Source organism: Hevea brasiliensis, chromosome 13 (genome assembly GCF_030052815.1).
Source record: "Hevea brasiliensis isolate MT/VB/25A 57/8 chromosome 13, ASM3005281v1, whole genome shotgun sequence".
Classification (NCBI taxonomy): Eukaryota; Viridiplantae; Streptophyta; class Magnoliopsida; order Malpighiales; family Euphorbiaceae; genus Hevea; species Hevea brasiliensis.
Genome location: NC_079505.1, coordinates 64,890,544 through 64,917,885, shown reverse-complemented (window position 1 = coordinate 64,917,885; position 27,342 = coordinate 64,890,544). Strand labels below are relative to the sequence as shown.

Sequence of the window (27,342 nt, the reverse complement as noted above, 5' to 3'; positions counted from 1 at the left end):
AGAATAAGACAACTTCCAATAACTGTCATCATAATTAGGGCCGAGGTAGTTAAAGCGTTTGCAGACGAGATCTCCACCGCACGCCTCATTTGCAGAATCGCCCACATTACTGATAAGCGCCAGGACGTGTCATGGCAGTCCTGTACATCTCAATCTCCACTGTTGATCTTACTTGTAAGGACAAGCCCAGAGCCCTTGGATCAAAAAAGAAGACGACAAGACTGGTGTTTTTTATGCCCAGCCCTCGGATCGCCCTTGACAAGAAATTTTGAGCCGTCAGATTAGAAAAGAGAAAAGACAAATATTCTGAATAGGATCTCAGCCATTTATTTTGATTCTCTTCAATTCTCAAGCGTCAGATCATGTCCTTTAAAATCCAAACCTTTCATCTCCCTCAAAGAAAATCCTGACCCTTCATTGGAAGCACCCGTTCCCCATAAATACCTGCATGAAAAACTGTTGAAAAAGGACAAAAAAAAAGGTGGTGATTATAGTGGAAAGGCTCTGAAAATTGATTCAGTTTTGCTACTCTGCTATTTTTAAGCTTTCAAAATAGAAAAAAACTTCAGAAATCAGTTTTTTAAAGTATTTTCTTTGAAGGAGTGTTGGACACTGAAACCCTTTATTTTCAGTTTGTTCATTGCTCTGCGATACCCTCTCTTAGTTTCAGTCCTGTTTTCATCATCTCTATATCCACTCTTATTTTACAAGCTCAATCTCATTCAAGCCCAGTTATTGTCATTTTGGTTTGACTGCATTTTAACTTGGTGCTCTTCATTACAAGGCAAGCATTAGTCCCCAGACTATTATCACGTAGCTCTACTATATTTGTGACTCCATAGTTAGTTCGATAGATTCAACTCCCTACAGGTGAGTGTTTAAACCGTTGCTTTACCAAGTGCTCGTTTTCTTTATATTTATTTTCTTTGTTTTCATACTCGTAATTTTCGTCAAGTTTATGTTATGTTAAAAACCCCACGAAGGTGGTTATCCTCTTGAGTTTACTTTTTGTTCATCCGCTCATGTCATTTATTTTTTTTAGCCTTTATTACCTTCAAATGTAGGTGTTTTGGTCCCGAGTAACGTATAGGTAGTTTGGTGAAATGTTGGTAGCTGTATCTTAACACGAAAGTTTCTTCAAAATAATAAAAGTTTGGATAATAAATCAGAGGAAAATTATGAAGTCGAACCACTAGACTAGCTCAGAAGATAACTGGGTATAATGGGGGATCGAAGTAAGGTCGGATCCCAGACTAGCAAACAAAAGAGATCGAATATTTCATGTCGAAAGGTACTGGTAAGGTGATCACATAGGAGATCGGTAAAATTCAGTTTGGCATCCTTTCCTTAGCTATAAGGTACCAATGGGATAAGAGAAAGCCTCGTTCGGGTCCCCGACGTCTTTGGATGCCAGAACCCTTAGTCTTAGGTTCTTATGATATGTAATTGTAATCAAATTTTAGGAGGTCGGAAAAGTCCTTACCCGGCTCTCATTCAAACAAAAGGAGATCGGAGGAGAGTTCTTATCCGAGATCCTTCATTAAAATTCTCAAATTGCATTTTTAAAAGAGATCGGAGAAGAGTTCTTATCCGATTCTCGGATCAAATTTTAATAAATATACAGAGATCGGAGGAGAGTTCTTATCCGATCCTCAAATCAAACTTTAATAAATATTTAAAGAGATCGGAGGAGAGTTCTTATCCGATTCTCAATCCCAATTTTTAATAAATATATAGAGATCGGAGGAGAGTTCTTATCCGATTCTCAAATCAAATTTTACTAAATATACAGAGATCGGAGGAGAGTTCTTATCCGATTCTCAAAATCAAATTTTAATAAACACGCAAAGTAATCCCATAATCGAAAACCTCTACGCAACATCAATTCACTAAGGTCGTCCCATTTACTTATGTATTTGGGTAAACCGAAACTAGTGAAAAATTAAATATTCCCTTTTGTCAAAGGGATTAACATCTTTATCCTAACCCAACCCCCCCCCCCCCCTCCCCCCTAGCTATCGATTTTAATTTATAAAGAGCATAATGTTAAATCTGCTTGCCCTCATAGAGGGACGAGGTGGGGTGCCTAACACCTTCCCCGCCCGTATACGGACCCCGAACCTAGAATCTCTGTTTTCGAAGTGGTTTCATTCTAATTTATTTTCACAAATGGTTTCTTTTAATTTTCCTCAAAATTAAAGTGGCGACTCCTCACTCTTTCCCACTTCGGTGAGTGTTCGTCCAGGCGACCGCAAAACACCTTGCGACAACTACCAATTACTTTTATTCTGCTTTCATTCAATCCCAACGTCTATAATCTCTATAACCATAGCTTTCCTCCAAACCTCCTTTCCGCCTGCATCTAATGCACATATTCTCAAGGGTTGCGAGTTTGAGGCCATATATAACCTTGGGGATTAAATATCTGACACTGACAATTTGATCCAAGAGCATCCTGATTCTTTGTTTTCTAGGCTTCCCTATGGCCAAAATTTGTTCAACAATCCAACGGGCAGATGCTCCAATGGTTTGCTCATTATTGACTTTATTGGTAAGAAACAAGTATTCTTTCACGTTTCATAATCTGCTCTGGCATGTGTGTGTTTTAGCTAAATTGTATTTTTATTTTATAGCAATATCAGCCGACATTCCCCTCCTCAATGCATATTTGAATGCAAGTTCCTCCAAGACGCATGGAGTGAATTTCGCAGTTGCTTGCTCTGCTGCATTGCCTGTGGAATTCCTTACTGATAAGGGACTCATTGCCCCTGTTACCAACAGTTCTCTTACCAAACAACTCAATTGGATAGATACCTATTTCAATGCAACCTGCCACAATTCCAAAGGTAGCAATTTGTTAATTCTCTTTAATTAACATAATTAGTTTAATATACTTATAACTGTGCTTATTTCTATATTATCCTTCTCATATATTTACGGATTGTGTTGAGAAACATAGAAGATCTCTCTTCATGGTTGGGGAGATTGGAGGGAATGATTATAATTATGGTTTCTTTCAAGGCAAGAGTGTTGATGACTTGAAGTCCAAGGTACCCAATGTTGTTAAAGCCATCAAAGATGCTGTCATGGTTCGTTAATTTCCTTGTAACATATAATAATTGATTTCTTTTTGTTAATTGTTCCTTAATTTTGCTCTCTCTCTTTCTCTCTCTCAAATTATTGCCCCTGGAAATTTTCCAATCGATTGCATACCCATATATGCATTTCACTCCAACGATTCTAGTGCATATGATGTCCTTCATTGCCTTAAAGGATCGAACAATTTTGCAATGTATCACAATGAACAACTCCAGCAAGCAATTGAAAAATTGCAAGAAAAGCATCCAAATGTGACTAAAGTATATGGTGATTACTACAATGCTTACAAGTGGATTTTGCGAAAAACAGCATTTCTAGGTGAGTCTTCAAAATCTTTAAATTGTGGGTTTAACATACATACCACATAAATGAAACTGACATCATTTACCTGTTTGATGTAAATAGGATTTGATCCAAAATCACTTCAAAAACCTTGTTGTGGGATTGGAGGTGATTACGACTTTAGCCTTGCTAGAATGTGTAGAACTCCAAATGTACAGGTTTGTACTAAACCTCAAGAACGTATTAGTTGAGATGGAGTACATTTGACGGAGAAGGCCTATTTCTTCATGGCACGATGGCTTATTTGCGACATCTTCTAAAAGCTTCAATGCATTGCTTGATAATTTTATTAATTTAATTTTTTTAGATTAGTAACTAGCTAGTAGATTAAGTTATTTGAGTGCAAACTGTTTCATTTAAAGTTTACATATGGGATTCAACAAAACTAGATTTTGGTAATTGACAATATTTTTATATATGTTCTTCTGTGCTTTACGCTGTTTTCTACTTCACAAATCTTGAAATTATAAAGCCAGTGTCTGGGTTGCTGTACTTTGGGTATATGCTGGTTGTATCATATGCTTTCTTTGTGCTTATTGGTACAATCAGTTTTTATGCTTGGTGCTGGTTTATCATCAGTGACTCATCTACTCATCAGTGAAAATTGATTGAGCCATCGATCCTTGCTTATCTCTGCATGAGATGGCCAATTTGTTTCCACATGATAACTCACATACTGTTTGGACAGAACCGGGCATGTTTGATATTGATTCGGGTTAGGTATTTAAAATCATAGGAATTTATTAGCCTCTTTCATACAGGTCCTTTGGCAGGTTTACTTCTTAATATTGTGACATTTGAGGGAATTATTGAGCAGTCAGTCACCCTATTCAAGAGAATCAAGTTGTCGATTTTATGTAATCCTTCAACAGTTTAGGCTTTGTGCATTCGATGGGAAAGATTTACTCAATTAATACTGAAAACGACAATAATGATAATATCGACTCAATAATAATATGGATTACTTCATATTTGGCCGTAATGTTAATTAATAACAGAAGAGATCCCTCCTTGAGAAATAAGGGAAAAAAATCTGCTTAGCCTTGTCCAAATTTTGCAAATTAAAGCAGGAAGTTATTACTGTAGAACAAGTAAACTTATCAGGTGAATACTCCAATGATCTTATCAAACAGAATTGAGTTAATGCCAGTTCTCCAGGTCCAGATTTACAACATTCTGTAATCAGCAAATTCGAAGTGATAACATCCAACTCTTCCATTGTCAAAAACACACCAAAAGCATAATCTGTGTCGCCAAGCTTCCCATACATGTCAATTAAGGAATTCCCAATCACCACGTTCAATATGCTTAACCCACCTCGGATCATGCTAGCATCTCAATTCCTTACATTGAAGAGCGTCAAATACAATGGTGTACGGACGTCACGATCGACTTGGTCTCGCATGCATATTTTGTATTTCCCAAAAAATTCTCAGTGCATAATCGACGTACCCATATGAATCATAACCAGTGATCATGAAATTCTGACTAACAACATCCCGTTCAGGCATTTCATCGAAGAGAAAACGCATCATCTCAAACTGGCCAAAATTTAAAACAACATTCAAGAAAATGTTCCAAGGGATGGTAATTTTTTACTAGTTATATCACTAAAGACCTTCAAAATATCACCAACATAACCACAAAAATGGGAGTATAGGTCAAGAAAGCGATTGCTCAGAAAAGTAGGATTAGCATTGCTCTTAGGCTGTTAAAGTTTATTTTATGTGCCTGAGATACCATTACTATTTACAGGAAGCATATTGCAAGTATGTGAGGATATTACAGATTTCATGATTTCATTATATTTAATTTAGCAATATTTTTACATTATAAATTTTGTTTTAGCTCATCTATGTGATTTGATATAAATGATATTTATTCAGCTCACTTATTCTAGCATAGCTGATTGGTATATTAAATCCCAAAACCTTATATGTTCCCCTTTTGTTGTTTATTTATCTACTCACTTAGTAATTATACTCGTCCCTCCCACCTCACTAGTTTTGCAGGTGATATAGGGTGAATGTTGGTTGATTATCAGTTCGAGGTTTAGAGCTTTGATTGGCTAGACTCCACTGTCTTAGAAAGTAAAGGAAGGATGAGGTATCAGTAGATGGTCAGGGTGTTACATGAAGGCTTTAGAGGAATTAGAGGATGAGGGGGGTGTTGGGAAGAGGATGAAAATGTGCAATAATGAGATTAAATTCCAACAATTTATTTTATTGTTGGAGGTTTCTATTCAGCCCCCCAACAGTAATGAGTCTCCTAAGCTGGAATTGTAAGGGGCTTAGGGACCTTCATGCAATTGGAATTTTATTAAAGCTACTAAGGCTTGAAGCTCCCACTTTAGTGTTTCTTATGAAAACAAAACTTGAAGTGGATGAAATGAAGAGGCTAATAGAGTAATTTGGTTATTTGCATGGTGTCGATGGGAGTTGTGATAATGTAGTAGGTCGAAGGGGTGGCCTGTTCTTAATGTGGTCTAATTCTTTTCAAGTACAATTGTTATCTTTTTCGGCACACCACATAGATGTTTCGGTTAATGAGCAATGGAGGTTTACAACGTTGTATAGGTGGAGTGAAAATAGTTTGAAGTACTGAGCATTAGATTTATTGGTTGATCTTGCACCTAAATCGTAATTTCCATGGTTGTGTTGGGGAGGGGGGAGGGGGGGGGGGGGGTTGGGGGTGGGTTGTTAGCATAATTACAACAATTAGCATGATTATAGGAGATTTGTGTAGCATAATTACAATAATTATTATTCTTGTCTAAATTAGCTCATATTCTCATGTATAAATAGATGTAATATCTCTGTAAATAAGACACAGATAAATACACAATCATTTCCTTCATTACTTGTATTCTTTCTTCTAACATGGTATCAGAGCCTGGTTAGCTTTTATTTCTAGTTTCTGGGGTCTCTCTTCTCTCTCTACAACCTGTTCTGGTTCATTCTTTCATTCTTGTTATTATACCATTTTTTTTCTCCTCATCTTGTTATCAATGGAGAAATCTGATATTTCAAAAACTATTGCAATAGTTCTGACTGGTTCCAACTATAATATTTGGGTTAAAGGAATGAAAATTTTTTTGATAGGTCGCAAGCTTTGGCGTATTGTTACCGGAGATATCACTATGCCGACAAGAAAGAATAATGAAACTGATGCAAAATTTGCTGACCGTCTTGAGGATTGGGATAGTAAAAATCATCAGATCATCACCTAATTTCGCAATACCTCTATTCGTCCATCCACATCCAATTTGCTAATTATGACTTTGCAAAAGAAATCTGGGATTTTTTGGCTAATCGATATTAGACCACTGGACTTGTCCACTATTATCAGTTGTGGACTACTCTTCATAATCTGAAACAAGAAGCAGGTCAATCTGTGAATGATTTTCTTGCCCAGGTCCAATCCATTTGGAATCAAATATCTCAGGCCAAAATTAGTGAAGATCATTTTCATCTCATTCAAGTTCTAATGGATCTTCGGTCAGAATATGAGGCCGTTCGAGTGTCCCTGCTACATCGAAATCCACTCCCATCATTGGATACTGCTATTCAAGAGATTATTTTTGAAGAGACTCATCTCAGTTTGGATAAAACTCCTCAATTTGAAACTGCTATTGCAACTAATCTATCCTCACATCAGAAATCTGGCAATCAACTCTGTAAGAATTGTAATCAAATTGGTCATGCTTTTGCATATTGTCCTACTATAGAATGCAGATATTGTCATGGTTACTGTCATATTCTTGAACATTGTCCCACACGCCCTCCAAGACCAGAAGGAGGGCATTCTAAATTCAAGAATGTCTCAAAGCCTAGATCTTCCTCTATCACTACTGTTGCTGCTACTGAGGGTTCTACTGCCATCACCATGAGTGATCTTGAGGCACTATTCAAATAGGTTATCTCTTCTAATTCTTTTGCTGCCATGTCTGCCATTCTGGGTAATTCTTATTGGCTTTTTAACTCTGCATGTTGTAATCATATGACCACTAATATTAAATTCTTGTCATCTGCAAAACCTGTATCTTCCTTACCACCAATCCATACTGCAAATGGTACTAAAATGAACATCACACATACTGGTCATGTGTCTACCTCAAATCTTCATCTCCCTGACACCTATTATATCCCTAATTAGGCACTCAATCTTATTTCTATTGGTCAGTTGTGTGAAAAAAAAACTAAATGTTATTTTTTCTCCCCATGGTGTCCAGGTACAGGATCCACAAACGAGACAGATTCTTGGAGAGGGTCGCAGAGCGGGTCAATTATTTGAGCTTGCATCTTTACATCTTCCTCAGAGATTTGTCTCTGCAGCTACAATCCCTAATTCCTCCATTCACCAATGGCATCTTCGTCTTGGTCATGCTTCTGCCGGTAAAATTCAACCTTTAATTTCTCATGGATTATTAGGATCTACTGAGTTTGAGTCATTTAATTGTTTAAATTGTCAGCTTGCAAAACAACCTGCATTATCTTTTTCTCATAATAATACTACTTCAGAAACTCCTTTTGGTTTAATTCATTTTGACATTTGGGGTCCTTCTCCTATTTCTTCAATAAATGGTTTTCTTTATTTTGCGATATATATTGATGATTATTCTCGGTTTACTTGGATATATTTTTTGAAACATTGATATGAGTTATCACAAATTTACATCACATTTGCAAAAATGATTAAAACTCAGTTCTCTTGTGACATTAAAATTCTACGAACAGACAATGTCATGGAATATCGGGATTCTTCTTTACTTCAGTTTCTTAGTCAACAAGGCACCGTTGTTCAACGTTCTTGTCCTCACACCTCTCAATAGAATGGGCGAGCCGAATGTAAGCATCGCCATATTCTTGATTCTGTACGTACTCTTCTTCTTTCTACCTTATGTCCAGAAAAATTTTGGGGAGAAGCAGCTCTTCATGCTGTTTATATTATTAACCATCTTCCTACCTTGGTTCTTCATAATTTATCTCCTTTTGAAAAGTTGTTTGGACAACCTCCTGACTATTCCATCCTTAAACCTTTTGGATGTGTTTCTTTTATTCTTTTACAACCTCATGAACATACCAAATTAGAACCCCGTGCTCGTCTATGTTGTTTTCTTGGTTATGGCATTGAACACAAAGGGTATCGTTGTTGGGATCCTATTTCTAATAAGTTACGCATCTCTCGTCATGTTACCTTTTGGGACAATACTATGTTCTCTTCTCTTTCCAAATTTCATCACTCTATCAATACTGACTCTATATTTTTCACTGACTCCTCCAAAGAGCTCTTTCCAAGTCCTGATCCAGGTAATTGTGATGTGCTCAATATTAGCCCAACTACACCTGCCCCTGTTGAATCTGCACCAGTTGTTGATCCAGTACCTGCGCTTGCATCTCCTCCTAGCACTACTCTTCGTCATTCCACCCGTGTAAGAGAAACTCCTTATTATCTTTCTGATTTTCACTGTTACTCTACCATTGCAACCCTTTATGAGCCTCGTTCTTACCGTGAGGCAAGTACTGACCCTCTTTGGTAACAAGCTATGACTGACGAACTTCAGGCTTTAGAGAAACTCATACTTGGGATTTAGTTGATCTTCCACCAAACAAGACTCCTATTGGTTGCAAATGGATTTACAAAATCAAGACCCATTCTGATGGAACTATTGAACACTATAAAGCTCACTTAGTAGCCAAAGGGTACACTCAAGAGTATGGTATCGACTATGAAGAAACTTTTGCTCCAGTGGCCCGATAAACATCTATTCACAGTCTCTTAGCTATTGCTGCAGTTCATAAATGGAAACTTTTCTAGATGGATGTCAAAAATGCTTTTCTTCATGGTGATTTAATAGAAGAGATTTATATGCATCCTCCTCCTGGTTATCATTCTCCTCATAAGGTTTGCAAACTTCGACGAGCCTTATATGGATTTAAACAAGCTCCCAGGGCCTGGTTTGCCAAATTTAGTTCCACTCTTACTCAACTTGGTTTTCTCTCTAGTCCACATGATTCTGCATTATTCACTCACCGAACTGACAGTGGTATTGTTATTCTGTTACTTTATGTTGATGATATGATAATAACAGGAGATGATTCATCTGGTATTTCAGAGTTACAATATTATCTCAATCAGCATTTTGAAATGAAAGACTTGGGTTCTCTCAGCTATTTTTTGGGTCTTGAATTTTCTAAAAATTCTGATGGCTATTATCTATCTCAAGCCAAGTATGCATCCGACTTACTTTTTTGAGCAGGCATTACTGATAGCAAAACAGTATCAACCCCATTGTAGCTCAATTGCAAACTTACACCTCTTGATGGCACTCCTCTTGATGATCCTACTTTATATCGACAGCTTCTCAGGAGTCTTATTTATCTCACAGTTACTCGACCTGATATTTCATATGCTGTTCATCTGGTAAGCCAGTTTATGTCTGCTCCTCGCTCAACTCATTTTTCTGCAGTACTTCAAATCCTTCATTATATCAAAGGCACTCTTTTTGATGGTTTGCACTTTTCTACTACCTCTTCCCTAGTATTATCTGGCTACTCTGATGCTGATTGGACTGGTGATCTGACAGATCGTTGCTCTACAACTGGTTATTATTTCTTCTTGGATAATTCTCTTATCTCTTGGCGTAGCAAAAAGCAAACTGTTGTTGCACGTTCTAGCACAATAAATCTTGTTAGAAGAAAGAATACCCAAATATGCTTTTATTTCAAGTAGACTTATTAATGATAATGCATTAATCGCTTTTGAAAATTTTCATTTCCTGAAACAAGAAAAGATTGGCAATTGCTCTTAACTAAACAGTCAAGGCTTATAATAGAGTGGAGTGGTCTTTTCTTGAGAGGGTTATGTTAAAAATGGTGTTCAATAGGGATTGAGTGGACTTGGTTATGAGATGTGACTACAATCTCCTATGCTTATTGATTAATGGAGACCCTAAAGAGGATTTCTTCCCTCAGAGAAGGCTTCGACAAGAGGATCCCTTATCACCTTACTTGTTCTTACTTTGTGTTGAAATTTTTCCAAGTTTAATCAGAAAAGCATAAGTGGAGAATGAAATTCATGGTGTTAAGATTTGTCGAAGTGGACCAGCCATCTGATATTTATTCTTTGTGGATGGCAATATTATTTTTGGTAGGGTTACTACCACAGAGGTATCTGAGGTTATCCATATTTGTCAGGCTTATGAGTTAGCATCTATGTGAAAAATTAATTTGGATAAATTCAAAATTTCTTTTAGTAGCAATGTGGGTCTTGATGTCAAAGACAATTTGAAAAATATGCTAGTAAGAGGGGTTGGTTACCATAAAAAATATCTTGGATTGTCGACTTTAATCGGGAGAAAAAAGAAATGGGTAGTTACTAATAAGGCTGCACAAAAGTTAAAGGGCTGGAAGGGAAAAAAAAAATCTCTCAAGGGCAAGAAAAGAAGTGTTGCTTAAGGCAATGTTTCAAGCTATTCCTACTTATTCTATGGGTTGCTTTTTGCTTCTGTAGGATGTTTGTGCTAAGATAGAATTGCTTATGTCCCGATTTTGGTAGGGACAATGCATGGATGAATACAAGATCCATTGGATGTCGTGTGGTAAGTTATATAGGTCTAAAAAAGTGGGTAGTTTGGATTTCAGAAATATTCATGCTTTTAACATTGCTATGTTAGCAAAGCAATGCAGGAGGCTATTGTAACGATCGGGAACCAACCACTAGAGGAATTGTCCGCTTTGGTCGTAAGCCTCACGGTTTTGTCCCATAGGTGGAATGGAGAACTTCCCAGGAGGTCACCCATCCTAGGATTTCTCTCAAACGAGCACGTTTAACCCTGGAGTTCTTCCAACTCTCCAGGCCATTCCACCAAAAGGTGACTCTGGTGATTAGTTCCCCCATTTTATATATCATTACTTTTGAGCCCAAGACCATCTCTGTGCTTTGCCGATGTGGGATTTGCCTAAGGGACCTTTTTAAACCGTGAGGCTTATGGCCAAAGCAGACAATTCCTCTAGTGGTTGGTTCCCGATCGTTACAGCTATTCTCAGACCTGCACTCTCCTTTGGGTCGACTTCTCAAAGTGAGGCATTTTTCCCAGTAGTCTTTTGGTGATGCGGTTGTAGGATTCTAGCTGAGCTTTGTGTGGAGGAGTTTGTTACAAGCTAGATGGCTGTTTGAGAAGGGTTCGAGATGGATAGTTTGGAATGGAAGCAACATTCAGATTTAGTTGGTTGGTTGCTAGAGCAAAATGGATTCAAATGCTTGGCTCCACCAAATGTGTTAGATGATAGTACATTGGTGGCAGATTTAACTGATCACATGTTAGGCCAATGGAGATCTGATTTGGTTCGCCATATTTTCTTATCCATTTGAAGTGTCTCTAATATGTGCCATTCCCTTAGTAGAGTTCGTGACAACAATGTTTTAGCGTGGCACTTTTTAAAGGATGGTCAGCACACAATCCATATTGCATAGAGTGGTTCTGCGGTCTAGTGAATTCAACGTTGAAGCCTTGTCCTTGATGGTTAATCTAGATCCATTCTGGAAATTTTAATTCACTAAATAGTTTCAATTAGAAAATATATAGAGTTAATGACATTTTGATCATTTTTGTTATAATTAACGGTTAATTAGATAGAAAATTGGGCAAAGGGATCAAATTATAGGTTTTACCAAATCTCAAGAACTAAATTGCTTGGTTTTGAAAATATAGGGATTAAGTTATAGATTTTTCAAATCTTAAAGACTAAATTATAATTTAACCTAAATTGTATTCGGATTATCTAATTTTCTCCCTTTGTTTAGGTATTACTATATTTCTCTTTGTCTCCAAAAATATAATCACATTAAATTATTTTACACTACTAAAAGAGTTTTTTCATGTGAAACAGTTAACAGTGCTAAATAATTTTTCTGACTATAAATGAGACCATCAAATAGAGTAAAAAAATGAAGATATATCTCATCACTATGATTGTGCATGAACGTGCATATAATGTAAAAAACAATTTAATAAAGCAATTAGAACTATTTAAGTAGATTTTACTCATAGATATGATGACCTTGTACTATTAGTGTATCTCTGTTAAACTCTGTTGATTGGATGAACCTATACAAATGTGCTAATATTCATTAGACACTTGATAATTAATTATCTATATTTGCATAATTAACGTAGTTACTTAATTATCCTGCTAAAAATTTGATAGAGTCTCCATTATAACTAAACATATCCTCCCTACAAAGCAACATAAACACAATGCCTTAGGCCTACAACAACAGTCACAATGCCCTTCTGGAGCCTATAGCAATCCTATTGTAAGTCCAGTTTTCCAATTCTCAGCTTAGGTCTATAACTTTTCTATAGTCCAACCAATTTGTCTAGCATTCCAAATTTATAGATGTTGTGTATCGCAGAAATGTGTAAACTACAAAAAAAAAAAAAAAAAACATACGAAACACTAATATTTACGTGATTCACCCTCTCAACATAGGGCTACATCTACGGACATGTGTCGCAAGGTATTTTGCGGTCGCCTGAACGAACCCTCACCGAAGTGGGAAAGAGTGAGGAGTCGCCACTTTAGTTTTGAGGGAAACTAAAGAAAACCATTTGTGAAGATAAATAAAACCACTTCAAAACAGAGATTCTAAGTTCGGGGTCCGAAAACGGGTGGGGAAGGTGTTAGGCACCCCACCTCGTCCCTTAATAAGGGTAAGTAGATTTAACTTTGCATTTTTTATAAATTAGTTAGGAGGGCTTGAATGGAAATGTTAATCCTTTTAACAAAAAGAAATATTTAATTTTTCACTAAATTCGGATTACCCAGATACATAAGTAAATGAGACAACCTTAGTGAGTTACTGTTGTATGTTAACTTTGTTTGAAGGGGCTATTTGGTTAAAATTCAATTTGAGAATCGGATAGGAACTCTCCTCCGATCACCTTTAAAAATTTTGGATTGAGAATCGGATAAGAACTCTCCTCCGATCTCTTAAAATTTTGGATTGAGAATCGGATAAGAACTCTCCTCCGATCTCTTTTATATATTTATTAAAAATTTTTAAGCTAGAGGACCGAATAAGAACTCTCCTCCGACCTCTTTTAATATTTATTAAAATTTTAGCTTGAGGATCGGATAAGAACTCTCCTCCGACCTCTTTTAATATTTATTAAAATTTTAGCTTGAGGATCGGATAAGAACTCTCCTCCGACCTCTTTTAATTAAAAGGTAGTCGGATAAGGATTTTTCCGATCTCTCTAAATTTTACCTATCGAGAGGACCTAAGGCTAAGGGTTCTGACATTCAAAGGTGTCAGGGGGTCTGAGCAAGACTTCTTTAGCTTATTGGTACCTTAGGACTGGGCAGGGGATACCAAACCGAATCCTCCGACCTTCCTATATGGTCACCTCACCAGCATTTTTCGATAGTCGATCAATTCCATTTAGTTATCCATGGTTTGATTTTACTCTGTCTTATGACCTCTTGCCTAATGACCTATTGAGTTATTCTAATGACTCGGCTTCACCATTTTCCTGGCTTATTATTTAGACCTTTCATTATTTCAAAGGGACTCTTAAGTTGCCGTTACCTACATTTCATCCAACCACTTATACATTACACGGAACTAGATGACTTGCGTTCAGAAATAATAAAGATTAACAAAGGTATGGATTGGCCGACATGGAAATAAACTAGAGCACAACCTTTCTTTGTATTTTTCTAGCGTGATATGAACTTAAAGAAAATAACATGCATAAAGAAAGAAGAAAGGAAATACGTAAAACAAGAACTAAACTTAATAAAATGGCAATATGAACACTGACCTGTAAGGAGTCGAATCTAGTGAACTAACTACAGAATCACAAAACGTAATAAGATTGCAAGTTGATAGCCGAGAGACTAAGGTTCGCCTTGGAACAAAGAGTGCTTCACTAAATGCAATCGAGTCAGAATTGTACCCGAGTTTAAATGAGATTGAGCATGGACGATGGAAGCGAAAATAAAGATAACAAGGAACTGAAAAATGTGAACGCTACGGGATAATGAACGAGCTGAAAATGGAGAATTTCAGTGTTCAAAATCTTTTAAGAAAACACTTCAGAAAACTGGTTCCAAAAGTTCTTCTTATGAAAGCAGAGTAACGATCTGAATTAAATTTCAGAGTTCTTCCGCTATAGTAACTACCTCCTTTCTTTTTTCGTTCCCCCCTTTGAACAGTTTTTTATGCAGGTATTTATAGGGATCGGGTGCTTCCCCTGAAGGGTCAGGATCTATCTTAAGGGAGATGGAGGGTCAAGATTTCAAAGGACATGATCCGAGGCTCAAGAATTAAAGAGAATCAAAATGAACGGCTGAGACCACTCTTCATAATATTTGTCCTTTTCTTCTTTCAATCTGACAGTCCCAAATCCTCTTGTCCGGGGCGATCTGAGGGCTAGGAGTGAAAGGCGCTGGTCTTGTCGTCTTCCCCTTTGATCCAATGGCTCCGGGTTCGTCCTTACAAGTGAGATCAATGGTGGAGATTGGGATGTACAGGACTGTCATGACATACTCTGGCGCCTGTCAGCAATGTGGGCGATTCTGAGGCGTGCGGTGAGGATTTAAATGCTCACACGCTTTAACTACCTCGACTCTGATTCTGACGACGGTTATTAGAAGTTGTCTTATTCTCTTTGTATTCCGATCTCCTATCCCTTCCGACCTTATTCCAGTTCTCTCATTTCGAATGCCTTTCCCGATCTCTCTCCTTCCAGGGCGTTCTCCTCTACCCGGGTCAATTCAGTCAGAGCATTTATTGCTTCGGTTACCAAGACATTCGCTTCATTTTCCGCTAGTAATAAATGCTTCAGACCCTCCCTTATATATATATGCTTCGACCGGGATATTTTCCATATTTCATTCCATCCTCTCCACCTTTCTTTCTTTCATCTTCTGTTATAACTTTTCCGGTGATCTAATGGCCTCGGTATTTGTTTTGATCTTTTCGCCATTTTCTTCGTACCGATCAAAAATTTACGACCCTGGTGATCGGGATGTAATGATATCCTTATTTGATGACAGTGAGAGAACTGGACTAATTTCCCGATCAAGATCGAAAATATCGATCATACCGATCTCGGATTACTGTGCCAATATAATTGGCGATCCAATTTCAGGCGAGAAGACTGCTAACATTCCCCTCAACCTTGGTGATTGCCCGCTGATGTTCATTTGGCTCCTCACCATATTGGGCGTCCCAACTACAGCTCCGTTCTGGTCGATGACGATAGAAATGACTCTACGTCCTCATGAGAGTCATAGTCAGCCCATCTAAGCTGTACATCTATCCAACGGCCGGTCTCCTGATTAGACACATCTTTTGACTCAGCCACGAGACTAGGCTTTGACAAGGGCCTTCGCTAGATAGGAAGTGATGCCGGTCTCCAGAGATCGGCCAAATAATGTAACTTGCCTTTTGATGTAATCCGATCTCTAGAGATCGCCCAAATGATGTAATCCGATCTTTTGGAAATAAAAATTTTATTTTGTTAATTATCATTTTTATTATTTTTGCATTGGTTATTTTCCGATCTCTGGTGTGTTTATCCGATTTGGTTCCTAACTGAACATCCCTTAACCGATCTGTACTTCCAACGATTCGCCTTAATTAGCCGATCCCTAACTAGCCGGTCTCTCCTTATGGAATTCTGGAATATTCGTGAGACGTGTCAGAATAGCTGGCGAGTCCCGCTAACCGATGCATTGCCTGGAACATCGTGAGCATTAAATGCTCGGACGAGTATAAATAGGGGTGGGGTTAGCCAGTTACTCCCTTATGCCATTCTCAGTCTCTCGCGAACAACTTCAAAATTCTCTCGTTTTCTCAAGTTCTTCCGACTCCGATCAAGCTCCGGTAAGGGTTTTGATCCTTCTTTTAGTTTAAATTCTTTATTTCCTTTGAAAATGAGCGGCGCCGAAGGTCAGAGAGCGGCGAGCCCTCCTTCCATCCAGTTCTCATGGTCATCTGATGAAGTAGAGGTGGTCGGGCCAAGCGCGCGACCTGAACCTCCTAGGGTCTCCGTTCCAGCTCGGGGACAAGCGATATCATCAAGGCATGCACCTTCTTCAGGGAGAGAGAATCTTCCCATGGACGAGCTGCCATCGGTCCTTCAAGAAACCAATGCGATGCTCAATGAGGAGTACAACATTGAGCCTGATTCTTATGAACTTATCCGGTGTCACGGCGATCACCGTGCCGATCATTTCTTCGAGGAGAACAACATGATTATGGTATATGAAGAACAGTTGAAAGCCGGGCTGCGGTTCCCTCTTTATGAATTCTTTAAGGAAGTCTTAAAATTTTACCAAGTGTGCATAGCTCAAGTTCACCCGAACTCGTGGCGGATCTTAGTAGCCTTCCGAGGCCTCTGCCGAGCTAAGGGATTTCGTCCTACGCCTAAGGTATTCGCCGAACTGCATAGATTAACTCGCCGAAAGGACGACGAGTACTGGTTCTTCCAGGCGAAGACACATTGCGGGCTTTTCACCAATCTGCCATCCTCCCTGAAGAACTGGAAGAACCGCTTCTTCATTCTAAGGAGCAAAATTCCAAACGGCTTTGAGGGTTTTCCTCGTAGCTAGCTACACCAGGGCCCCTTAATTCTGAAGCGTTTCGTGTTGAATAGGGAAGAGGGCGCAATGGTGATGGAGTTGAAGGAGCAGGCGTCCAGAGAAAAGTTCTCTTGTTTGGATGCAGTGACTGCCGAACTTCACCACTGGACAATGGAGTTGATCACCGGCAAAGATCGCGGGCTTCAGCTCTTTGACCTCGGCATCGTTATTTTCTACATCTCAGATCTCAGGACCTTAGCGATCTCACTGACCTCTTCTTTGTGCAGGTATGGCAAGCGGCGAAGCCTCCAAGGAGAGCCGGAAGCGAAAGAGGGAGATCTCCCAGAAGGTACGGGAGATGAAGCGGGCCGAGGAGATGCAGACACCTCGTTATGAGCCCAGGAAATACGAGAAGGCTCGTCTCAACCCTCGGGACCACCGATCCCCGAGGTGGAAGTGATCCGATCTCCTCCTCGCCGGGAAGAGCCACCTCCACCTCCTCCAGTTGTCCCGAGAGCGGAAGGGGGTCCTTCCCAACAATAGGTGAGGCCCCTTTCTCACGGTGCCCAAGTCTTGGTCCATTCACTGGAGAAAAATCGCAAGGTTCGAGAGAACCCTGGTTTCGCCAAGGTCCTGGCGTCCTCTATCTGTCTTCGAGAAGATCGGGATAGGCTGTCTCCTGATAGCCTTGATGATATCTTGACCAGATCTATGAGCCTGAACATTGAGTGTTTGGTGAACCAACACATGATCCGGGAGAAGGCGCATCGCCTGGGTAAAGAGGTCGAGAGGATAGGTCATGAAGCAACTTCCCTCCGATCCTAACTATCATCCGCTCGGTACTACATATCTCAACTTGATGGGCGAATGAAGTACTATGAGGACAAGCTGGCTGAGCAAGCTCATGTTCTGGCTGAGCGGGATCATGCTCTTGGAGAAGTTCAGGCGCTCCGGGCCGATGAAGCTGCTCAACTCGCTCACCTTGCTGAGGAGCTCAAGGCGAAAGAAGAAGAGATGGTGACTGGAGTGGCCGGCGCTTATGTGAATGCCCACAGAGATCTCCTGGCTGAGCTCAAGAAGCGTTACCCTGAAGAGGACTTCTCCTGGATGGCCAACCTGGCTCCCAAGGATGAAGGTGAGGAGAGTGAGGAGGAGGCTGAGGGTGAGAGGGGAGACGGACAAAATGTAGATCAGGCTGGGGGTGATCCTCCAGCTGAATGACTTGTACAAATTCTTGAAATGAAATGAAATGCCTCTTTTGTTCGATGAATGGTTGTGATCGGAAAATTTCTAAATTTTTTGAACACTTGATTGTCTGAGTATGTTGAAATAACTGAAAGTGATTATTAACCTAAGTGTGAGAGATCGGAAAACACAATGAGCATGAGATCGGTAGGGAACCAACGCTAAACGGGACTTAATTAAAATTAGAAATTTGGCTTGAACATTTAAGATCGGGATCATCATTAAACCAGAACGGAACCTTTGATTATTCCTAAACTTTTGAAAGGGAGATCGGCAATAAAACTGGTAACAAAGATTTAGTGTCAGTTCAATTTCATTTGTCAAAAGAGATCAGGAATATACTTGACTGGTCAGGAGATTCGACAATGGGTTTGAGAGATCAGTGAGTGATTTAATAGACCGGTAAGGCTTTGACTGACATGAGGACTTAGCATTGATTCAATTCCTTGTGAGGAGAGATCAGAAATGTGGTTATCTAGCAAAGAGAGATCGGAAATGTAATTAGCTGTCGAAGGGAGATTTAGTACTGGGGATCGGTTTCAAAGTTTATTGATTCTGGGGATCGGCTAAAATATGGTGTCGACAGCTGTCCCTCTTTACATAATTTCTATTAAAGGGAAAAAATTTTCCTGTGTAGGGATTATGTAAAGATTCAGACCCATATTTTGGAGGATTAAGTGTTCGAAGTTAGGGAACTAAAGTATAACTAAGTTAGTGACCTAGAGATCGGCAACAGAAGTTTAAGATACTAGAAAATTAAAATCAATTTGGATCAAGGAACCAGGGGTTGATAACAGGAAATTTAAATTGCAGGAAATCAAAATCAACTTAGATCACGGAACCAGAGGTTGATAACAGGAAATGTAAATTGCTGGAAATTAAAATCAACTTAGATCAAGGAACCAGAGGTTGATAACAGGAAATGTAAATTGCAGGAAATTAAAATCAACTTAGATCAAGGAACCAGAGATTGATAACAGGAAATGTAAATTGCAAGAAATTAAAATCAACTTAGATCAAGGAACTAGAGGTTGATAACAGGAAATTTAAATGCAGGAAATTAAAATCAATTTAGGTCAAGGAACTAGAGGTTGATAACAGGAAATGTAAATTGCAGGATATTAAATCAACTTAGATCAAGGAACCAGAGGTTGATAACAGGAAATTTAAATGCAGGGAATTAAAATCAACTTAGATCAAGGAACCAGAGGTTGATAACAGGAAATTTAAATGCAGGAAATTAAAATCAACTTAGATCAAGGAACCAGAGGTTGATAACAGGAAATGTAAATTGCAGAAAATTAAAATCAACTTAGATCAAGGAACTAGAGGTTGATAGCAGGAAATTTAAATTGCAGGGAATTAAAATCAACTTAGATCAAGGAACCAGAGGTTGATAATAGGAAATTTAAATGCAGGGAATTAAAATCAACTTAGATCAAGGAACCAGAGGTTGATAGCAGGAAATTTAAATGCAGAAAATTAAAATCAACTTAGATCAAGGAACCAGAGGTTGATAGCAGGAAATTTAAATTGCAGGGATTTAATATCAACTTAGATCAAGGAACTAGAGGTTGATAGCAGGAAATTTAAATTGCAGGGAATTAAAATCAACTTAGATCAATGAACCAGAGGTTGATAATAGGAAATTTAAATGCAGGGAATTAAAATCAACTTAGATCAATGAACCAGAGGTTGATAGCAGGAAATTTAAATTGCAGGGAATTAAAATCAACTTAGATCAAGGAACCAGAGGTTGATAACAGGAAATTTAAATGCAGGGAATTAAAATCAACTTAGATCAAGGAACCAGAGGTTGATAACAGGAAATTTAAATGCAGGAAATTAAAATCAACTTAGATCAAGGAACCAGAGATTGATAGCAGGAAATTTAAATTGCAGGGAATTAAAATCAACTTAGATCAAGGAACCAGAGGTTGATAACAGGAAATTTAAATGTAGGGAATTAAAATCAACTTAGATCAAGGAACCAGAGGTTGATAACAAGAAATTTAAATGCAGGAAATTAAAATCAACTTAGATCAAGGAACCAGACGTTGATAGCAGGAAATTTAAATTACAGGGAATTAAAATCAACTTAGATCAAAGAACCAGAGGTTGATAACAGGAAATTTAAATGCAGGGAATTAAAATCAACTTAGATCAAGGAACCAGAGGTTGATAGCAGGAAATTTAAATTGCAGGGAATTAAAATCAACTTAGATCAAGGAACCAGAGGTTGATAACAGGAAATGTAAATTGTACTTACAAAGCAAGCCTAATCCGGACACAAGAAGCTCTTCCCCAATGAAGTGTACTTAACAGAATCTCGAAGGCCAAGGATTAATGGAAGACGAGTTGCAAGACTTGACCTATGACCCCATTTCTCCCGAAAAGCGCCCTTGTGGGTTTTCACTTCCCCTTCGTCTATATGACTAGAAGCGCCTTTCCGGGTTTCCACCTCTATTTTTTTTTTTGGGTTTTCATTCCTACCCTATCTCTTTTTTTTTTTTTTTTTTTTTTAATATCTCTTGACGGTGTCAGTATTCACAGGTCTTGGGAATTCTTTACCATCCATTTGGGTCAAGATCAAGGCTCCTCCAGAAAATGCCTTTTTAACCACATAGGGTCCCTCATAGGTTGGTGACCATTTGCCCCGGGGATCGTTTTGATTCGGCAGCACTTTCTTCAAAACCAGGTCCCTTGGTTGGAATTCGCATGGGCGAACGCTTTTGTCAAATGCCCTAGCCATTCTCCTCTAGTATAATTGCCCATGACATGCTGCTGTTAACCTTTTCTCATCCAGCAAGTTTAACTGATCCAACCTTGACTGGATCCATTCTGACTCATCAATCCCCGATTCCTTCAAAATCCTCAGGGAAGGAATTTCAACCTCAATAGGTAATACAGCCTCCATCCCATAAACCAGTGAGTATAGAGTTGCCCCGGTTGAGGTTCTTACAGAAGTCCGGTATGCGTGAAGAGCGTAGGGAAGCATATCATGCCAATCCCTATATGTGACCGTCATTTTCCGGATTATCCTCTTGAGATTTTTGTTTGCGGCTTCTACCGCTCCATTCATCTGGGGACGATATGGGGAGGAATTGAGATGTCGGATTTTGTATTGATCACACAATCTCTGAATCTTTGGACCATTCAGATTCTTAGCGTTGTCAGTGACGATTTCATTGGGGAGGCCATGCCGGCAGATGATATTATTTCTGAGGAATTTGAGAAATGTGTTTTATGTGATGTGAGCATATGACGTTGCTTCGACCCATTTGGAGAAATAGTCGATGGCTACTAGGATAAATCTGTGCCCATTGGATGCCTTGGGGTTGATGGTACCAATCACATCGATGCCCCACATCACGTAAGGCCATGGAGACGAGGTTGAACAATTTGTGAGGCGGCACATTTATCGGATCTGCATAGATCTGACACTTATGGCACTTTCGAAAATACTCAATGCAATCCTTTTCCATTGTAGTCCAAAAATATCCCCATCGCATGATTTGTTTAGCCATCATATGCCCATTGGCATGGGTTGCACAGTTTCCCTCATGAGTCTCGAAAAGGATTTTCTTTGCCTCCTTTACATCCACACATCTCAACAATTCACCGTTGGAGCTCCTCTTGTATAGGACTTCTCCACTGGGGAAGTATCCCAATGCTAACCTCCGAATCATCCTTCTTTCGTTTCTACTTGCCCCTGAAGGGAATTCTCCGGTTCTGCTATAGACCAGGATGTCATGGTACCAAGGTTTACCGTCGGGTTCTCCTTCAATCATGAAGCAATAAGCTGGCTCATTCCTTGCCTTAATCTTCAATATCTGAGTCATCTGCCCTTCTTCGATTTGAGCCATAACAGCTAGAGTAGCTAAGGCATCAGCAAACTGATTCTTGTCTCTACTAAGATGAGTGAAAGAGATTTCTTCGAATTTCTTAATCAGCTCCAGTAAGTACTTCTGATATGGGATCAGCTTCGGATCCTTAGTTTGCCATTCTCCCTTGACCTGATAAATAATTAGGGCTGAGTCTCCATATACCTCTAACTTCCTGATTTTCATTTCGATGGCAGCCTGTAGACCTATCACACAAGCTTCGTATTCCGCGACGTTGTTGGTGCAGTCAAATCTCAACTTGATAGCTATCGGAAAGTGTTTTCCATCCGGGGATATCAATACAGCTCTAACTCCATTACCGGACAGATTGACAGCTCCGTTGAAATACATTTCCCATACATCGGCTGGCCCCTCTTCTTCGCAGTCTATTTCATTAATATGCTCATCAGGGAACTCAAAATCCAGAGCTTCATAATCCTGGATAGGATTTTCTGCTAGGAGGTCAGCGATCACGCTACCTTTCACCGCCTTTCGGGTCATATAGACTATGTCATATTGGGAGAGTATAACCTGCCACTTGGCTATCCTACCTGGCACGAATGGGCTTTCGAATACATATTTGATAGGATCCATTCTGGAGATGAGCCATGTCTTGTGACTCAACATGTAGTGTTTGAGGCAATTTGCCGTCCAGGCTAACGCGCAGCAAGTTTTCTCTAGGAAAGAATACCTCGACTCGCAATCATTGAACTTTTTGCTCAGATAATAAATAGCCCTCTCTTTTCAGCCAGTATCATCATGTTGTCCCAAAACACATCCCATCGAGTTCTGTTGGACTGCCATATACAGGATCAGAGGCCTCCCTGCCACGGGTGGAACCAATACGGGTGGGATTGACAGATACTGCTTGATTGTCTCGAAGGCCTCTTGAAAAACTGAATCCCATTGAGTGGTGTTGTTCTTTCAGAGCAGTCTAAAAATAGGCTCGGCCTTGGCGGTGAGATTGGAAATAAACCTTGATATGTAGTTCAACTTTCCCAGAAAACTGCGCACCTCCCTTTCTGTTTTTGGGGATGGCATCTCTTGAATAGCTCGAACCTTGTCTGGATCTACCTCTATTCCCTTCTCGCTCACTATGAATCCCAAAAATTTCCCTGACCTAGCTCCGAATATGCATTTGGCAGGGTTCAGTTTCAACTGATATTTCCTGAGTCTCTCAAATACTTTCCTCATCACTTGCACGTGACTCTCTTCTCCCCTAGATTTGATGATCATATCATCCACGTACACCTCCACTTCTTTATGCATCATATCGTGGAATAATGTGACCATAGCGCGTTGATAGGTAGCACCGGCATTCTTCAACTCGAAAGGCATGACCCGATAACAAAATACCCCCCATTGAGTGATGAAAGCGGTTTTCTCTTTGTCTTCCTCATCCATTGGGATTTGATTGTACCCAGATGCCCCATCAATGCATGAACACCTGCCCAATCCCGCAGCATTGTCTACTAACACATCAATGTGGGGGAGAGGGAAATCATCCTTTAAGCTTGCTCTATTAAGATCCCTGTAATAAACGCACACCCTAACTCTCCTGTCCTTCTTCATTACCGGGACAATGTTAGCTATCCATTGGAGATATTTGACTACTTCTAGGAACCTAGCATCATACTGTTTCTTGACTTCATCCCGAACTTTGAGCAGTGTGTCAAGATTCATTCTTTTTAGTTTCTGCTTCACAGGGATTGTCCCCGGAATAAGGGGAATTTTGTGCGCCACTATCTGGGGGTCCAAACCAACCATATCATCATAGCTCCAGGAAAATACGTCTAGGAATTCTCTAAGCAAGCTGATCATAACTCCCAATTCTTTACTCTCCACTACCTTAAGTTCCCTTTTTACTTCTTCAGTGCCTAAGTTTATGGTGCGTGTTTTGTCTCCACAAGGCACTAGGGAAGGTTCATCCTTTTCACCTCTTTTTTCTGTAAGATCTTCCTCAGAATCACTCGAAGTAATGGCAGTTATGGGGATTTCAAAATTAACCAGAGGAATTTCTGAGTCTATTGAATTATTAAGTGTTAATTGATGAATGGTTCTGAATGAATGAAAATAGAATATATTATAAGGATGGAATTCAAATGGAAAGAAAAAGAGAATTGGATTTAAGATGCGCTATTAATTCATTAATATTTATGCCATAAGAAAAAGGTCCATTTACAGAGGTACACTTGTCACCATGGACAAAATGATCAAGTGTAGATAACCAAAGGTACTTTACTCGAAATTGAGTACAGGGATGTCCTCTGCCGTCCAGTTGTCCAGTTCTTGCCCCTCAGCTATTGGCGAGACCAGAGCTTCATCCAAGGAATCCAGGTGGATGACATCAATGGATGGTCCATCAGGTGATTCTTCCACATCTGCTGGATTTTCAATGACCGGTTTAGTGAAGATCTCTGCGATTCTTGGGACTACCTTCCTTTTTCCCATTTTCTAGTCAAACCTTTGATCCCGAAGCATCTTCCTCATCCAGAATCGCCCATCCAAAAGGGCATCTTCCTCATAACCCAAACCACAACGGCCTACCTTCTGGATAGCCGATATAGGTTCCACGATTCCTTGCAACGCGGTTCCCAAGCCTTTACCCTCTTGATACCCATTCCTTGACATTACCTTGGCCACCATAGCCATAGCCCCATCATTTCCGGTGTCTTGTAATTCGAGGGCCTGGAAAGAACTTTCCAACGACTCCTCAGCAGCTTCCACGTAAGGAAGTGATTGTGGCTTGGTGACTAATATGGCTTCTTCCCCTCTCACCATGATGATTTTGCCGTCCATGATGTACTTTATTTTCTGATGCAAAGTTGAAGGAACAGCATTTGCTGAATGGATCCACGGCCTCCCCAGCAACATAGTGTAGGCCGGTTCAATATTCATCACTTGGAATGTGACGTTGAAGGTACATGCTCCAATTTGAAGTGGCAAGTCAATGTCCCCCAGGACTTCTCTTCTTGTACCGTCAAAGGCTCTTACCACCATAGCACTTTGACGTATATCTGATTGGTTAACTGGCAGCCTAGCCAAGGTAGCACTAGGCAGTACATTGAGAGCTGATCCGTTATCAATAAGTACCTTGGCTACTATATAATCCTTACATTTCACTGTCACATGCAGAGCTTTAGTGTGCCTTAAACCGGCAGGGTCTATCTCATCTTCCGAGAAAGTAACAAAACTGGATGCCTAGATTTGTCCCACTATCTTCTCAAACTGCCCCGGTGTGATGTCGGCGTTCACAAAGGCCTGATCCAGGATTCTCTATAAGGCCTGTCGGTGCACTTCTGAGCTCAGGATCAGCGATAACAGTGAAATTCGGGCGGGTGTCTTTCTCAACTGCTCCACCACATCATACTCACTTTGTTTCATTATTTGGAGCAGCAGCTCTTCCTCTTCTTTAGGTCCGGCAGGTTCTACTTCCTCCGTCTTCTCAACCTCCTCTTCTGTATTTTTTAGTGATTCTCCCATTTTTACTTTCCCTTTCCTCTTCTCTTTCTCTTCGTTCCCGTAACACCTCCCACTTCGAGTTATGAACTCGACTTCTTGCTCAAGCGAGGAGGATTTTGTGCCAACGACGGGCTGAAGATTAACTTGGGGAGTAGCAATGGTGGTAGGTCCGGCATAAGTCATTTTAAAATGCTCGTGAGGAGTGAAACATGGTTTTGGTGGTGCCGGAGGTGAGGCAAGATTAGGAGCTGAAGTACTGCTTGACGCTCCTTGAGTGAAAACTTGGAAATTATAGTTCCAAGGCACAGCGTGAGTATTGGTGACAGGGAGCTGAGGCGGAGTTCGGATAACCGTTACTGGCGGTGAGGCTACTAGGGGTGAGAAGGTGATTCTCGGTTTAGAGGTAAAAGCATTCTGGCTGTATCTAGTTGTGTTCACTCCCCCTTCTGTCTTCGACCTTGTCTGGCATCTCAGAACTTTGAGGGATAACAAGTTCTGAACCTCTTGCTTGAATCCCTCACAGTCCCGCAGCTCATGATCAGCTGCCCCTCCATGGTAAGGACATCCTGTATCCTTTACTGACCCTGATACCTGAGGGCAAAGGTAGCCTTCCCTCATTGTCACGGCGAAAATTTCCTCAAAGTGAGGAATCAGCTCGTCTACCTCCGGTGTCGACCTTTCTCCGTCAGACTCTATCATATTTACACCATTGCCCGCATTATGGTTGGGCAATGGGTTTGAGGTAACATTGGGGAGGGAACCATTTCCCTCAATTTTCAGCCACCCGTTCCAGATTAAAGCGTGCACTCTCTCCCTGAGTGCTCCACAGTTGTCAGTTGAATGCCCTTGTGCCCCTCCATGATATTCACAACGGGCAGTGGCATCATACCACCTAGGATATGGAGGCTGAATTGGGTCTAGGGGAACTGGTACTATCTGATTTATACCGACAAGGTATCGGTATATTTCACTGAGCGGGAGGGGAAGAGGTGGATCCGGGTTTCTTGGGGGTCTTGGGTTGTTTTGTGGTGGTCTAGGTTGAGCAGGAGGAGGAGGTGGTCTAGGTTGGTAATTTGTAGGTGGGAGATACTGTGGGCGCGGGTGTGGATAATTTGGGAAAGGAGGCGGAATGTTTGCGATGGTTTGGCCATGAGGGGAAGGATATGGCCGGTAGTTATTTTGGGGAAGTGGGGAGTAATTATTCTGCCGGGTGATGGAATGCACATCACCCTCCTTTTTCTTGCCAAAATTGGCAGTCTTCCTTGCAGGGTTCTCAGCCAACTCCTGCAGTCGTCCCATTCTTAAATTAGTTTCAATTCTCTCACCAGCCTGGATGATGTCTGAGAAGCTGTTGGAAGTGTTTCCAATCATCAAGTTGAAGTAAGAAGCTTTCAAAGTCTCAATGAACAGAGAGCATAGCTCATTGTCGGTCACCGGGGGGTGTACTTCTGCCGCCTTTTCTCTCCATCTCTGGGCATACTCCTTGAAGCTTTCCCTGTCTTTCTGCACCAGGTTCTGGAGGTCCCTCCTTGTGGGGGCTACATCACAATTAAATTTGTACTGTTTTAAGAAGGCATCAGCTAAATCCTTCCAGGAGCGCAGTTTGCTCCTGTCCAACTGAATGCACCACCTCAGGGCTGCCCCGGAGAGGCCCTCGTGAAAGAAGTGAATGAGAAGCCTGTCATCTTCTGTTAGGGTAGACATTTTGGCAATGT

At 40.2% G+C, this 27,342-nt stretch overlaps 1 pseudogene; it reads left to right on the top strand.

Moving 5' to 3' along the window:
- The first annotated feature begins 1,281 nt into the window (after nt 1–1,281).
- LOC110658598 (acetylajmalan esterase-like) lies at nt 1,282–3,722 on the top strand (annotated as a pseudogene).
- Nucleotides 3,723–27,342: the final 23,620 nt, after the last annotated feature.